This window comes from Adiantum capillus-veneris, chromosome 23 (genome assembly GCF_014529385.1).
Source record: "Adiantum capillus-veneris isolate H3 chromosome 23, ASM1452938v2, whole genome shotgun sequence".
Lineage (NCBI taxonomy): Eukaryota > Viridiplantae > Streptophyta > Polypodiopsida > Polypodiales > Pteridaceae > Adiantum > Adiantum capillus-veneris.
The window spans coordinates 133,453,069-133,469,561 of record NC_140953.1 but is presented as its reverse complement, the minus strand read 5'-3'; the positions used below and the strand labels follow the sequence as shown (position 1 = coordinate 133,469,561).

The 16,493-nt window shown below is 41.9% G+C and overlaps 1 pseudogene; it reads right to left on the bottom strand.

Annotated features, from left to right (window-relative positions):
• Positions 1-527: 527 nt before the first annotated feature.
• LOC147428613 (tropinone reductase-like 3) lies at positions 528-1,252 on the bottom strand (annotated as a pseudogene).
• Positions 1,253-16,493: the final 15,241 nt, after the last annotated feature.

Here is a 16,493-nt window from a genome sequence, read left to right as displayed (position 1 = left end):
CACACTCAGGCCTGCGTGTGCCATGGATGCTTGCTGGTTGCACCATGTCAAAGGCAACTGAGTCTTCTTGCATGCCTGTTCATGCCTACTTTGATTTACTGCACCTGATGACCTTGCATATCTCTCTCTCTCTCTCTCTCTCTCTCTCTCTCTCTCTCTCTCTCTCTCTCTCTCTCTCTCTCTCTCTCTCTCTCTCTCTCTCTCTCTCTCTAGGTATTCTAGCACGACACCCAAATTGTCATTGAGGGACTATTCTACATTTTCACATTTCACATTTCACATTTTACACTTCATTTTCAGTTTTCATTTTTTACATTCAGTACTTTTTGTACTTGTACTTTAGACATTGTGTTAGATTCACCACTTTGTATCTGATGGTCTCATAGGTCATTTTGGCCTTTTGAAGACGTTAATATATCATTTCATTTCATTTCGTTTCTCTCTTTCAAAGAACTTATCAAATTGAGAATTTATCTGAACACTCGGTTTACAATAACTCTGCATGTAGCAATGAATTCCTAAACGATTTACAACCTAGATGGTATACCGCCACTGATTGGTAGAACTTCGACAGTAATATACGCCCCATCATCCAAAACTAAGAAGGCTACAACTGCAGCCATATCATTAGTCTTACCAAACTATCTATCAAAGTGTGCGATTTCATTTCCTCTTTCGTTGCTTCTTGTTGAAATATGAAATCTGAGAGGTGTGTGTGCACAAAGCCAGGAGCGACACAATTGACTTGGACATTGGGTGCAAGCTTTGAGGCAAGGGCCTTGGTTAGAACCAAATAAGGTAGTCTTTGTGACACCATACATTGCAAGATGTCCTTGTGGATTGTAGCCAGTTATAGAAGAGGTAAGAATTACCGACCCACCTTTTGCTAAGTGTGAAGCTGCCTCCTATATGAGAAGAATGATCACCTTACCATTGATATCCCTTAATAGCATTTGACACAAAGATATCCAATCGCGCAAATTTACTTGATAAGATTCTTCCTTTGATTGGCATTCTTGACATGACATGCCATCCCCAACACATCAATACCCAACTCTTTCTGTGATTGTACAGCCTCATCAACATTTTTCTGCCTTCGAGAGGAGATGACAACAAAAGCTCTTTCAAGACCAAGCCTGCGGGCAATGGCATAGCCAATGCCCTGCGTGGAGCTAGTCACCATAGCCACCTTGCCCTTGAGCTCTCTGGCATAGCCATGGATTGCAAAATAGAACTTGATTATGCACCTCATTGCAACTCTCTCTCTCTCTCTCTCTCTCTCTCTCTCTCTCTCTCTCTCTCTCTCTCTCTCTCTCTCTCTCTCTCTCTCTCTCTCTCTCTCTCTCTCTCCAGTGTTTCTGACAAAGCTGCGTTTATTCAAAAGTTGTGAATACGATCGGACTCATATGGTGAAAGGTTGGTGACGTGGAGGTGGTCCATGCACGCGGAGTGCACACACACACACACACAACATGATAGAAAAATGGCATACCTGAGGTCATAGAGGTCGGTTGAAATTTGAATACAGTCGTCTTCGGGCCAGCTTCGTAATCAGGGATGTATTTGCCCTTGGCACCATTTGGGTGTTTTGACTCTTGAGGGGCTTTTTTAAGTAACAAAAATCAGCCTCCTTCTTTTGGAGAGAGAGAGAGAGCAGCTTGCATCATAGCCTGTAGCCAACCTTATCCTTCTTCTTCTTTGCATCTACCATAGCCATGCATCGACTGTTGACCCCGCAGTGGATGTGAGCTTCGTGCACATTGTTGATTTCAAGGTCGCTCTCTCTCTCTCTCTCTCTCTCTCTCTCTCTCTCTCTCTCTCTCTCTCTCTCTCTCTCTCTCTCTCTCTCTCTCTCTCTCTCTCTCTCTCTCTCTCTCTCTCTCTCTCTCTCTCTCTCTCTCTCTCACTCAGCTCCCAGCGTAGTAGGCTCTCTAACGGCTCTCTTATTCAGCGTGCAACGCAAGAGGCCACAGAGCTTTCTCTCTACCTATCTCATTCGGCTCGCACAGCTCTACTCTCTAGTTAGATCATAGAGCTCTTTGCGTGCCTCTCTTTCTTTCTTTCTCTCACTTTTGGCCTTTAGCCTTCATCTCGCAGCTTGCACCACGTGTAAAGGGCACTCCCCTCCGCCAAATTATGTTAAATAGATAGAGAAGAAAAAAAGAGTTTCCAAGAAAAAACTAGTCTTCCTTGGTGGGCCTTTGCCGCACATAATTTGATAGATTTTGGAGTGCAACTGGTTAGTTGGTTGTGATTGACGTCGCCTTGGGTTTTATTGTGGTGACTCAAGACAATGAGTAGATCCAATTGATAGGCACCAATAATTTCTCAGCTTGGGACTTGATGAGCATTGGAAAGAAGCATGTGTGTTCCGTAGTGCTCCATATAGGACATTGGGCTACTAAAGAGGGTAATTGAATAGAGCAAAAGGGTTGCAAGTTAACTTAGTTTGGTAGTTGTTTGAAGATTGTACCATTCAATCTAGTAATATCGACCATTTAGTCTCTAAATCGTGGAACCATCTTTGAGACACCCATCTTATCTCAATCACCCGTAGTCAATTTTCCTTTATTTCAATATATAGGTTGAATTGCCAAACTGTGCAAAAACAAATGTATGTCTATTTGGTATATATATACGATGATCAAAATTGAGCATGCACTCGTGAGGAAAATATATGGCCAAATTGAAGCTTTGACAAACTCAAAAAATACAAAAACCATAAATAGAGTATAAGAATCAAACTATACTACCGACCTGATAATCATGTACGAATGTCATCCAATTGTGCAAGCCGGAGGTCAATGTTTGATTCAAGCTACAAAAAAGCAATGTGAATAGTTAAACATATCCTCTTGCAATGAAACGTCACAAACTGAAACTGCAAAGTATACAGTGCATGTCATGCAGAGGTGCCATACAAAAGTATGGTGGAGAGTTGGCACTGTGGTCTCTCCAAAAATTATAAGAAACGAAATCCGTGCCCTACCTCGTAGTGTTTATGTGTTGCACCAAGCAAACGCAGAGTCATGGGGTGCTGGATACACATAATGAACCTTGTAGTGTTGTCGAGATAGAGTCGCGCTTGTGCAATTGAAACGTCCAGTGTTGTGAATATATGTTCTCCTCGCTAGACACAAAACACGCATTAAGAGATAGATACAAACCCTCTTTTTTACACTAAAAAATCCATTTGAGCCCGTCCCCCATCCCCACTCCTCGGGACGCGTCACTCGTGACTATGACCAAAGCACCACCAAGCATGACATCTATCTCCAATAGACCGGCTAGCAACCTCACTTTGAATTCTCTTACCCATGTCAATGCCTTGTGTGAGGCTGTAGTTACATTTGGAGAGAAGCCTTTCCTTTGCATCCAATGTGCTTCCTTGCGAGAGCCATGTTGATCATATCATGCAATCGAGGCGTTCAAAGTAATGACATTTTCGAAAGGAAGCCCATCAAGTACTTCTTGTACTTTTGTGAGGGTACCACATTTGGCATACGCACTCACCAATGTACTCCTTAAATTGGGCTCAATGCGTATCTTGCTGATTTTGTAGGAATCCTTCTTTTTAGCATGGGCGTTTAGTCCAATAAAAAATTTAATATGCTTGTGTTATGCAGCAAATGTTACTTCTTTCCTGGATTCAATAATGGATTTGCCGTTGTTCCATGCACACCAACATGCAAGCATAAGTGATTACATATGGAGAAATGCCTCGCTTTGTATCTGATAAAAACAGCCCATAGCTTTCTGTCCCTGCCCTTGTTGGGAATACGGTGAAATGCCCTCACTTTGCATCTGATGAAAATAACCCAAAGCTTCCTATCCCTGCCCTTGTTGGGAGTCTTCCAAATTGCCACATGCATTCAAGATGCAAGCGTAGGTGATTACATTTGGATATGACCTTAACCCATACCTCTTGATCTATTTTCACAACATGTTAATCGACCTAATTTTCTCAACAAGCTTATCCCGAGCGTGCACCACACTATCGGCACTTCGAGCTTGCAACCTGACCTGCAACCATAGGACCCTGCAGACTGAGGGTTGATTTACACTGGGATGAGGGCTCCGGCTAACCTACTCGGGCGATAACCCGGGGGATTCACCATGGAAAAATTACTGCACCACGTAAGTGCAGGGGAAGGGGGTTATTTTACAAGTTACATAAGCGTATAAGTTAGGGGCAGGCCCCCAATAATTTATCTCCCAAGTTTAAAAATAAGGGAGGGACGTATCATATTTTTGGGAGGTGGGACCTGATCCGAGTTGATTACTTGTAACGATTGGTCATCGATGTGCACTAGAAGTCAGATGAATTTAGGGGAAGTTTTTTATCAAGTTACACATCAAATTTTGCATCAAGCCAGTCATAGAGATAAGGGCTGATTTGGAGCAGTTCAAGGGTTGATTTACACGAGCTTTGGATGGGTTAGAATTGGACGAGTAGCTATAGTGCAGGCTGATCGGGCACATAGTTGAAAAGTCAAACTAAGACACATTGAGGATACATCCAATTGTCAACATAAGTAGCTCCTTAGTACATTGGTAGTCACTATGCTACACACTCTTTGACTAGTTTTACTCAACTAGATCATGTGAGACCTAAATTTTATATGTAAGATAGGGGTATGATAATTTTCTTCATTGATTATTGTATTAGCATAGAAAGGGGGGTCATATTCCCTAATGGAAGTCGTATATAGGGGTTTTATCAAAGTTGTTCGCTCGCAGGTGGCATCCCATTTTGTATATAGAGTGAATCCCCCGGGAGCGATAAAGGAAAATCAAGTGTCAATTTACGTAGGCCATCAACGATCAATGCCAAAATTGATAAAAAATAAGCTTTTCATGGCATTGCTTTTCGTTTTGTTTCGCTATCACAGCATCGCCCAACTCCCAAGGACACCATATTCTGCGTTGAATTGGTCATGAGAGATGTTTCTGTTTGTCTGCAGATTGTTCTGAAATGCTTGCCTCATCAAATTTTCAGATAGGCTATCAACAGAGTTGGACTGCATGAGATTATATACTTGGAGCGGCATAATGTTGTCCATAACTAGTTGCGCATGCAAAAACGAGCTGAGTAAGGTAAGTTGAAGCTGGACATACTATTTAGGCTTGCCAAGGGGCTCTGCATGGGCTCGCCAAGGGGCACACCACGACAACTGCTGCAGAGAGATCGACGCCGGCTGTGCAGAGTTGGTAGCCTAACGATTGGGTGCTGCTGCCTGTTTGTCCCGGAGACCTAGAGAGCCTTTGCTGAAGTTCCTAGAAGGGGAAGGCAGCTCACGTGATGGCAGGTGGACGCTGAATCAAATCCACTTGGTCCTCGACCCCCTGATATCTCGCTCAATTAAATTGTCTTCTACACTAATTATAACTCCGTCGTCTGCTTTTCAATGAACGAGCCAGATTTCAATCATCGGATGGTTCACTTGGAGCCAAGTGGCTCACTCCACGATCCAGAAAGTGAAAAAAGTTATTAGGCTCACCAAGTAAAAACACTACCCACTTTTTATTCATAAACTAGGTGAAGAATCACTTTGTCCTACTCAGAAAGTGTTATGAAATAAATGAGATAGGGGAATGAGGCATAAATGAGTGCTCATGTAGCAAAAAGTATTTGGAGTAGTACAAGATAGGGTTTTAAGATAATAAGAGTAAGGTGGTGAAATGGTAACCAAAATTGTCATTTGTTCATATGAAGCCATAGGAATATTCATTATGCACGAAGTGTGGGATGAAGTGGACTCATAGATCGTGATGTTTTGTTACATGCTTCATATAAAACAATTTAATATTCAACAAGGTGCCACATAGACTATTTTTTTTATAAATGGGACCCTTAGTCAAGATGTCTTAGCACAAAGTTTTTTTGCCTATTTTAATAGGCTCAAGTGATTGAAACAAAGGTAAACGATAATCACGACAAATGAGCCTTTTGAGGTGTAAATGATGCTAAAAATGTATCATCATAAAGAGCATAGAGTACTAGCTACAATGGTCATGCAAAAGAACATCTCAAGTACAAACAACAAAAGATGCAAATCAACCTTGTTGGGGTGAAGGGCTTCAAAATGCAACCTGATACTCTCATGGTGCCATACTCAGAGGAGAGATGGCTAGAACCCAGATAATCATTTCTTTTAGAGATGGATACCCTCGAGAACAGTTGTGGGAAAGACGGAGGTTGGAGGAGAATTTGAAGGAACTATCCTGACAGCTCCATTGCGCACAGGAGCTTAGAAAGCCTCATTAGCAGGGTGAAATAGAGAATTTGTCGTCGCATTCCGAGCATTAAAGCCCATGATGTGAGACGCAAAAGATTCGTTCGTCTCACTAGTAAGCTTGCAAGTGAGACTAGCATTCCAAAAATCACCCTTGCCTCTGTCTGCACTTCCACCCCCAGGGGATTCACCATGGAAAACTTACCGCACCACATAAGTGCAAGGGAGGGGTTTTTTTTACAAGTTACATAAGCGTGTAAGTTAGGGGCATGCCTCCAATAATTATTTCCCAAGCTTAAAAATAAGGGAGGGGGTATGGGGGGGGGGGGGGGGGAGAGGGGAAAATGAGAGGAATGTTTTGTGTTTCAAAATCATGGCTTCCGAAAAGAGTCTTCCCTCAAAATTGTGAGTCACTAGCTACAAATATACATGCAAGAACTAGCACTGCTTTGTATCAATTGCTTGTTTTGTGATTATAGCTCATTTGTTGAGGGATGAAAGCTATAAAGAGATTGCATAGATGCAAATTTACACAAAGAACCTAACAAAACTTTATAACCATGTTTTTTGAGTAATTTAGATGGGTCCAAATTGGACGAGTAGCTAAAGTGCAGGCTGATCGGGCACATGGTTTGAAAGTCAAACTAAAACACATTGAGTGTACATCTAGTTATCAATAGAAGTGGCTCCTTTGTACATTGCCAATCACTATGCTACACGCTCTTTGACTAGTTTTACTTATTTAGATCATGTGAGACCTACATTTTACATGTAAGATAGGGGTATGATAGTTTTTTCATTTATTATCATATAAGCGTAGAAAGGGGGGTCATGTTACCTAATATAAGTCGTATATAGGGGTTTTATCAAAGTTGTCCGCTCGTAGGTGGCATCCCATTTTGTACATAGAGTGAATCCCCCGGGCTTCCACCTCCTATCTCTGCAAGGCCAACAAATTGGTGTGATGCATGACCATTTTATCAATGCTTCTATCCATCTTGACAAAGCTAGTAAGGTTGGAGGACTACCAACACTGAGTCTGGGAGGTTATCCATCCCAGTACTGTTCTGGCCCAAGGACGCTTAACTACGGAGTTATGATGGGATCTGGTGTATTAGCGCTAGTATGACCGCACCACATTTATTGAGGTCAAGCCACACATACTTATATGTTTGCATGTACATGTCTTTGTGTGTATGTGTGTGTGACGTGGCGGGTGGGCGTCGATCGGATGTGGAGATGGGTCGTTGATGACATCGTGACTTGACACGATTTACGCCGGTGAGTGCGATCGCGAAGGGACCAAAGCTTTTAAACTACCTGAATAAAGCAAACAACGTAGAGAAAAATTAAGAGAAGCACGTAGCAACCCTGAAAAAAAAACTAAAAAAGAAGTGTAGCACAATTACCAGTTGAAATAAGCACACTTGCATAGGTCACGCATCATGTCCTTCCATCTTAGCACCTTAAAAAGCAATCAAATGGCACGTGGCGAGTATGTTCACAACTGCCACAAAACAACAGCATTTTTCTTGGTTGCATGCATATGAATATTGTACATTGAACCCTGGCACGCCCTCTGACACGAATTTACCACCACACAGATCCTTTGTCTCCGTAACAGCCTTGAGCAGATGGCAAAAATATTGAGCTTGTTCAAATAAACCTAAGGCAAGTAAGAATCATGCCTTGCATAGCCTTGAGCAGATGGCAAAAATATTGAGCTTGTTCAAATAAACCTAAGGCAAGTAAGAATCATGCCTTGCATTGCCTGTAGCAAGTACAAAAACACTAGCTTATATATTTCATGGAATTCAAGCACCGCGGTAAATAGAGAGCGACATCCATTTATGCTTAGATATATATCTTGCAAATACTTCACGCAAAGCGTGTGTAATCCAAGACTACTAGATCAAAATGATGCAATGTACAAGGAGGGAAAAAAGGTGCCTGCACAGGAACTTGATAAACAACATCCACAGCATACTGGCAATAGGTTACACAATCTTAAAGGGGAAGTGGAGAATGTAACAAATGTAAGTACAAATGTAGGAAGGCACCTCAAATGGTGTGAATTAGAAAGATGGCACACATAGAAAATTGATTGAAATGATTCTTTATGTCCCTTCCAAGCCAAGCTACACAGCTTTTAGTAGGCCACTGCGCACCAAGAAAGCTACAAGCTGCAAGTCACGAACGAACAAAATGATGTTAAGACACAGTGACTAGGGTCATAAAGCACAATCAAATCTACAAAGAAGCAAGCCTTCATTCAAAATTATGCATGTCTGAAAAAATAAAGGACGCCTCCAATTAGCGACATCCTTCACAAAATCAAGCAATGGTGTGAATTATCCTCCATGCAAAACTTCAACACACAGCTAAAGCACCTTACAAGCAAAATCAACAAGCAGTTAAAATTCCTTTCGAGAGCATGTAACAGGCTAGAGATGTCAAGCTGGCTAATCCAAAATTTGTTATCTCCTCGTACCATGCCATCATCAATGCAATATAGCAAAGTTGAAAAGCAAGTAAAAATCTAGGCTAGAACAAAAATTCTAGTGAACATGTATCACCACTTTACAAAAAATTTATACTTAATAGGCTCTCCGTTACAAACAACATCAATTATTCAAAGTAAAATTGCAAGATCCCTCGAAAATTAACAGCTAAATTTCACATGCAATGTCCAAAGGAAAGACTTGCTCTGGTTCTTTAGAAAAAATTATAGTAAAGTAAAAATTAATATGTTGTCAAGTTTCTGGCAGAAAACATAGCATGAGACTGTAGAGCAATGCAAAATAACCAAGTGTATCCAAAAGAGACCCATCACACACAAGTGAAAGAGCTTCCACATGGCCTCACTTGATGGCAGACATGCAACTTCTGCAAGTGTGGGTGCCGCCCAAAGAAGAGGAAGTGATTTGAGTAAATTTATTCGATGTAAAACGGAATGAAATAGCATGGATTATGCTAGACATAGAGGTAAGAGTTAACCACAAATGTGCTCAGATAGGAATTCTCAAAGTTTGAAAAATGAACGCATGTGCCCTCTCATTGAAGCATCACATGAGACTAAAGACTGTAGCGTCAAACAGAACGTGTTGGGGCAAGCTTATGGGAGCAAGATAGGATCTGAGGTATAGCGGGGTTACCAAGGAGGGGTTGGCAAGTGGAATGAAGCTGAGTTACCAAAGAGGTGTTGGCATGTTGGATATGGGACCTGCAAACCCATAAAGTGCACTGAGCAAACCCAGACCTACAAACATGCCTAAAATGATGTGACAAGAATGTCAGCATGAATCAAAAACTAGAAACATCAAGCATGCTGCTCTAAAGATGACCATTCGAGGAGATCCCTTGCCCAATGAGAAACAAGGAATGACCATAAATAGATGATTGCACAGAGATGACAAATAAGATGATTCTCTAGTGTCAATCAACATTGATCTGGAAGAAGGATTGCACACAATTTCACTCCCAATAATTTCCAGCATCCAGTAGCCCAAATCAACAATAAATCTTGCACATCCTTTGAAATGAAGCCTACCAAAACCAGTCTTCATCCTCACTCTATCACACCATGATGATCAACATGAGGTCAAAAGGATAAGCATTCTTATTAACACTACACACTATCTACCACGCAAGATCCTAAGTGTATCCGAGAGCCCAAGAACTAACCTTCATCAACAATTTGTAATCTAATTTTTTTTTCTTGATCATGACACAGAAACCTATTTTTCTTCCAGGAAAATAGTGGTATTGAGGTCGGCATGTTGCCACCGGCCTCTAGAAATAGTAATATGATAGATTTACGTCACAAAAAGCACAAGAGAGTGTGTGTAAAGGCGTACATCCTGCTAGCATTTTTGGATCTCCAACCAATGAAACAATTGTCACAAGCATCTGACTAAAGAAGCTATCAAGCCTCAAGCCACATAAATTTTTGACATGATGTACCACCAGAGTCAAGAATGAAGCTAATCCTGGCAGTGCCCAAAGACTTTAGCAAAATAGAACCTATGAGAGAAGCTATCTTCCAGCAAAAATACACCTGGCAAAGGTGGCAGCAAACACATAACAATAGGTTCATCCACCAACAAGTAGACCATGTAACAACTTAAGATCACAAAAAATACAGAAATAGTGCTCAGCACACTCCCTCTAAAGGAGGGACTGTCTTTTCTTGTAAAAACGGACTCTTTGCTACTACTTGAGCCATTTGGAGACCTTGAGAATGCAGAATTTGTTTGATGCTCACCGCTTGTTGGCTCCATGTCTGTCTTCCTTCGACTATACTTGAGGATCATTGCAGGGCCTTTCCAGGATGGTCCACAATTTCCTGTGTATGTATGATGTTTGAGCCTTAAATTTCACGGATGCAATGTTGCCTGAATCAGCACCCTCATACATTATGTCATTACTGTGGTTACAACCGTCAATTCTTTTGTATGTGGGCCACCTCTTTGAATCTGACTCCATTACATGAAATGGAGATTGTTTGCATGGGAGACGAGGATGAAAAATTTGGTTCGCATGGCAATGACAAAGGAGGAGAAAACAATAACGCTGATCAATGGTTTCCATTAGCTCTGTTGGCTCACTCATCATAGGCAAGGAAGGAAGTGCACAGGACAAGAGAGGGAGACGTGCTTTGCTTGCAAAAGAAAGGGAAATTAGGGAATGTTGGCACATGCGGCAGTAGAGCGTACCCGCAGTCTGACAGAAAAACTTTCCTTTTGGCAAAAATTTGTGCCCAAAACCTATCAACTATGTGCAACAAAAATGGCAATTGCATGCATGTCTGTTACCATATACATGTGGTAGTGATGTGTGTGAACACACTAGGACCGCCGGGGCATTTTTTCCCTCTTTAAGAGGTTTTTTCCCCCGTGCATTATATATACTCCCATCACTCTAGGGCTATCTACCTTTCCATTGCACACTAAGTAACACACTCTCTATTGTGTGCCTTGAGCTTCCTTCGTCTTCTCCAAGCTGTATGCGTTTCTCTGCAACCCTAATTCCAACAATTGGTATCAGAGCAGGTTGCATCTTCCCGGGCTTAGTCGCCAGCTGCTCCAGCACACGCCTGCTCACTTTCTCCGATTTCAGTGAGCTTTGGCAAGCATTCGCAGGTCGACCAATACTTTGGGAGACCTCGTAGAGCTTGGTCTGCTTAGATTTTTGATTTGGGCTCATTTTTCGGCCTCCGTTTCCACTACAGGCAGTACTAAACATGCTATTTCATCATTTTGTGCAGAATTTTTGTCAGTGTCATTTTCTACATAACATGTGCCTTATAGTCTTCTACGGTTTGTGCTATATAGCACGTGTTGTTCCCACTCCGTTTCTCCTATTTTTGGGCAGTTTTCACACCAGGTGCAGCATTTACCATGGCTGATAACAACAACACAGATGTGTTCAAGATGTTTGCTGCTGAGGACAGGTTGGATGGGGACAACTACCCTATGTGGGTTTATATGATGCAACATGTTCTTATGTCAAAGGGCGTATAGAACATTGTGCAGGGCATTGATGTACATCCTGGTTCTGAAGATGTAGGCAATGTTGAGGATGGTGCAGGTCTTGCTACTGTTAGAGTTGTTTTGCCTATGGCAGAACAAGCTCGTTATGATGTTAAGGATGCACAGTCTCATGCATTAATTGCGTTGTTTGTGAAGCGCACCATTGTTCCTCACATCGGTTCAGCAAAATCTGCAAAACAGGCTTGGGATATGTTGGCTGGTCTTTATGCAAGTTGAAATGAGGCTAAAATTGCTTTGCTGCGTAAAGAGTTGGAGTCGAAGATTATGCATGAGGAAGATGATACGGACACTTTCCTTGCTAGTGTCAAGGATATCAATGAGCAACTTATTTCTGCAGGAGAAGTCATTTCAGATAGTTCCCTTGTGCAGACTGTTCTTGATGCCTTACCAGATTCTTACCAGACTTTTGCCAGTACTTGGAGACTTATGACCCAAGGAAATCCAGAAGTTGTCAAGTTTGATGCATTATGCACATTGTTGTTGCAAGAGTCACTTTCCAAAAAAAACAGGACTAGGCAGCGTGCAGTTGAACAGGCTTTTATTGCTTCTCAAAGAAAGGGTGGTAACAGTAATGTAGCCACTTCTTATGGTTCTGCTGCGAGTGGAAAACATTATGTTCCAATGCTTCTGCTGGCAGCATTTCGTCTGGAAATTCTGGTGACAAGGGCAAAAAGAAGATGCGTTGCCATTATTGTAAAGCTAATGATCACTTGATCAAGTCGTGTCCTAAGTTGAAGGCCAAAGAGGCTAAGAAGAAAGAGGGTGGTTCCACTGCAAATGCTGGTTCCACTACAAATGCAGCCATTGTTGAGTCTTCTGTGAAAGGAGACTGTAATGCTGATGTTGATGCAAAATGGGCTTTTAGCGCAGAGTGCACTTACAATCCTGCTGTCCATGATGCATGCTTGTCAGTTGCTGCAGATTCACATGTGTGGTATTTTGACAGTGGTGCTACAAAGCACATTACCTCGCATCGTGAATTGTTTACCTCTCTCGAGTCTGTCCCTCATGGGATTTCAGTCACTTGTGCCAACAACGCCTCTTATCCAGTTCAGGGAGTTGGAAAGATTGTGCTCACTACTGCTAATGGCAGCTCCTTCACACTTGTTGATGCACTTTATGTACTTGGGATCAAGAAGAATCTCTTCTCTGTATCCGCACTTGTTAGACTTGGACTTGTAGTCAAATTTGTGGATGACAGATGTACAGTTCATGATCTCAATTTTGGTGATGAAATTGTTACATCTGGGCTTTTGTGCCATGGGCTGTATAAGCTCACTTTGTATGACAAGTGTGGACAAAATTTTGCAAATGCTGTTGCAGATTCAAGGGCTATTTCAGATGCAAAACTTTTGCATGCACGTTTTGGTCAAATGAATTTTTCCAGTTTGCTGCGTTTGCAAAAATCTGATATGGTTGCTTCTTTGCCGCCTCTTGAAGCACCTGTCAAACATGTTTGTGAAGGCTATATTTTGGGTAAAATGCAGCGTTCTAAGTTTCCAAAGGATGGTTCAGTTAGGGCCACATGCAGGTTGCAGCTTGTGCATAGTGATGTTTGTGGGCCCATGCAATCTCCATCCTTGGGCAATTACCTGTACTTCGTGACTTTCGTTGATGATTACTCCAGGCATGCATGGGTATTTCCGCTTGAAGCAAAGTCCAAAGTTTTAATGTGCTTCAAACAATTTTTGGCTATGGCTAAAAATGTCTCATGAATTCAATGCATTTCTGGCTAGTCGTGGGATAAAACACCAATGTACAGTGCCTTATACACCTCAGCAAAATGGTGTTGCTGAGAGGAAAAACAGGTCATTGACGGAAATGGCACGATGTATGGTCAAAAGTCAAGCTTTGCCGCATTCTTTTTGGCTTGAGGCCATCATGTGTGCCACTTATGTACTTAACAGGTGTCCTACAAAATCTTTGCAGTCTATTACTCCATATGAAGCATAGCATGATAGAAAGCCTTCTATTGAGCACATGCGTGTTTTTGGTTGTTTGGCATATGCTTTGGTGCCACAAGTGCAGCACAGAAAATTGGATGATAAGGCTGTCAAATGTATTTTTGTTGGTTATAGTGCCGAAAGCAAAGGTTACAGGTTGTATCATCCGCAAACAAAACATATTCTGGTTTCACGAGATGTAGTGTTTATGGAAGATTCTGTTCAACCCTTGTTGTCATGTACTAGAGACAGTAATGTAAGCTCACGGGACATTTATGACACTTTGTTGCCTCTTTTTAGTGGTGGAAATATGAATGTAAGTTCCAATGAGGCAAATGTACAGGCTATGGGGGTTTGTGAAAATGTTTTAGATCAGCCTATTACTTATTCAGATGTACATGATGTACTTGATGAGGAAAGGGCTGAAAATGAGCAGGCTAGAGGTATGCCAAAATGGCTGGTGCACACTTTGCGTGGCAGTAAATTGGATGCACCTTTTTCTAGTCATACTCGTTCAGGATCTCGCCATGCATCTTATGCATCAGATTGTTATGCTTTGGCTGTGTCTAGCTTACATGATGTTGAGGAGCCTTTGTCTTTTGATGAAGCACAAAATTCAGAAAATTGGATGGCTGCCATGCAATCAGAATATGATGCACTCATAGAAAATGACACGTGGACTTTATGTGATTTGCCTCTTGGCAAAAAGGCCATTGGTACAAAGTGGGTTTACAAGTTGAAATGCAAGCCGGATGGTGAGATTGATCGCCATAAGGCTCGATTGTTGCAAAGGGTTATGCACAACATAAAGGCATAGATTATGAAGAGACTTTTTCTCCCACTTGTCGTATGACTATTGTGCGTTTTCTATGTGCATTGGCAGCTCATTTTGGTTTGGATGCACATCAATCAGACATTGTTACTGCTTTCTTGAATGGTGACATATTTGAGGAAGTTTATGTAACGCAGCCTCGCGGTTTTGTCATAAAAGAACAAGAGGACAAAGTGTGCAAATGTAGCAAGGCTTTGTATGGGTTGAAGCAATCTCCTCATGCTTGGTATGAGAAAGCTGACACTCATTTGGTTAAACAAGGATTTCGTAACAGTCCAACAGAAAGCACATTGTATGTAAAGCATGAGGGTGATGTACTTCTCATTGTGGTTCTTTATGTTGATGATTTGCTGATCACTGGACCAAATGAGAGACATATTGCTGAATTTAAGGCTGATTTGAATGCTACTTTCAAGCTGAAAGATTGGGGATGTTGCATCATTACTTGGGTATACAGTTTAAGCAGTGTGATGGTGGTATTGCCTTGTGTCAGAAAAGTTACATAGAGACATTGCTATGTAAGTTTGGACTTGAGGATTGCAAACCTATTGCCACTCCCATGGAAACATGTTTGAAGTTGAGTCTACATGATGTTGGTGATCCTGCTGATGTCACTCTTTATCAAATTGTTGTTGGCTGCCTCATTTATGTATGCAACACAAGGCCGGATATTCAGTTTACAGTCTCACAGGTCAGCAGATTTATGCATAGCCCAGGGTCTAAGAATTGGCACGCTGTCAAAAGGATTTTCCACTACTTTAGTGGCACTTTACATCTTGGCTTGTTTTATCCCAAGGGGGATCATTGCCGCCAGACTTACATGCTTTTTCGGACTCAGATTGGGCTGGTTTTTTTGACACGAGAGTGTCCACAAGTGGTTTTTTTTTCATGCTTGGCAGTTCATGTATATCATGGTTGAGCAAGAAGCAACCTACTGTGGCCACTTTGAGTTGTGAGGCTGAGTACAAGGCAGTCTTCACAACTACGGTTGAGTGTGTATGGCTCAAACGCCTTATGGCTGATTTGGGTGTTGGACAGGACACTATAAACACTATCTACACTGACAGTCAGAGCGCATTGGCAGTTGCGAGGAACCCAATTTTTCATGCTTTTCATGGCACAAAGCACATTGAGGTGCATTACCACTATGTTAGGTAGAGGCTCCCAGCAGGAGAGATCAGCTTGGCTTATGTGCCAACACAGGACAACCTTGCAGATCTTTTTACAAAGGCATTGTCTCGTGAGAAGCTTGAAGCTTTCCGCAAAGCTTTGGGCTTACTCCCCTTTGTGGATTAATCATGTCCTTAGGGCATGGCACTTCCCTTTACTCTTGTGCCAGCTCTCGTTCACCGCATCACTCCAGGGGGGATTTGTTACCATATACATGTGGTAGTGATGTGTGTGAACACACTATGACCGCCGGGGTATTTTTTCCCTCTTTAGGAGGTTTTTTCCCCCGTTCATTATATATACGCCCATCACTCTAGGGCTATCTATCTTTCCATTGCACACTAAGTAGCACACTCTCTATTGTGTGCCTTGAGCTTCCTTCGTCTTCTCCAAGCTATGTGCGTTTCTCTGCAACCCTAATTCCAACAATGTCTTCCACATAAAAAGCACATTCTCTCAGGCAAAATCTGCATTGGTCAAAACCCTGATGGCCATGCTAGCAAAATCCCTCCCCTTAAGCCCTGCCTTATGACAATGCCAACAAATTGATGCGTGAGAACAAACTAGTTGGGCCTTTGCCGTACATAATCTGGCAAAATTTGGAGTGCAGCTCGTTACTTGGTTATGATTGTTTTCTCCTTGGGTTTCGTTGTGGTGACACGAGAAAATGAGTAGAACCTATTGATAAGCATCAATAATAGCTCATCTTGGGACTTGATGAGCATTAGGAAGAAAAAAGTTGTATCCTAGAGTGCTCCAT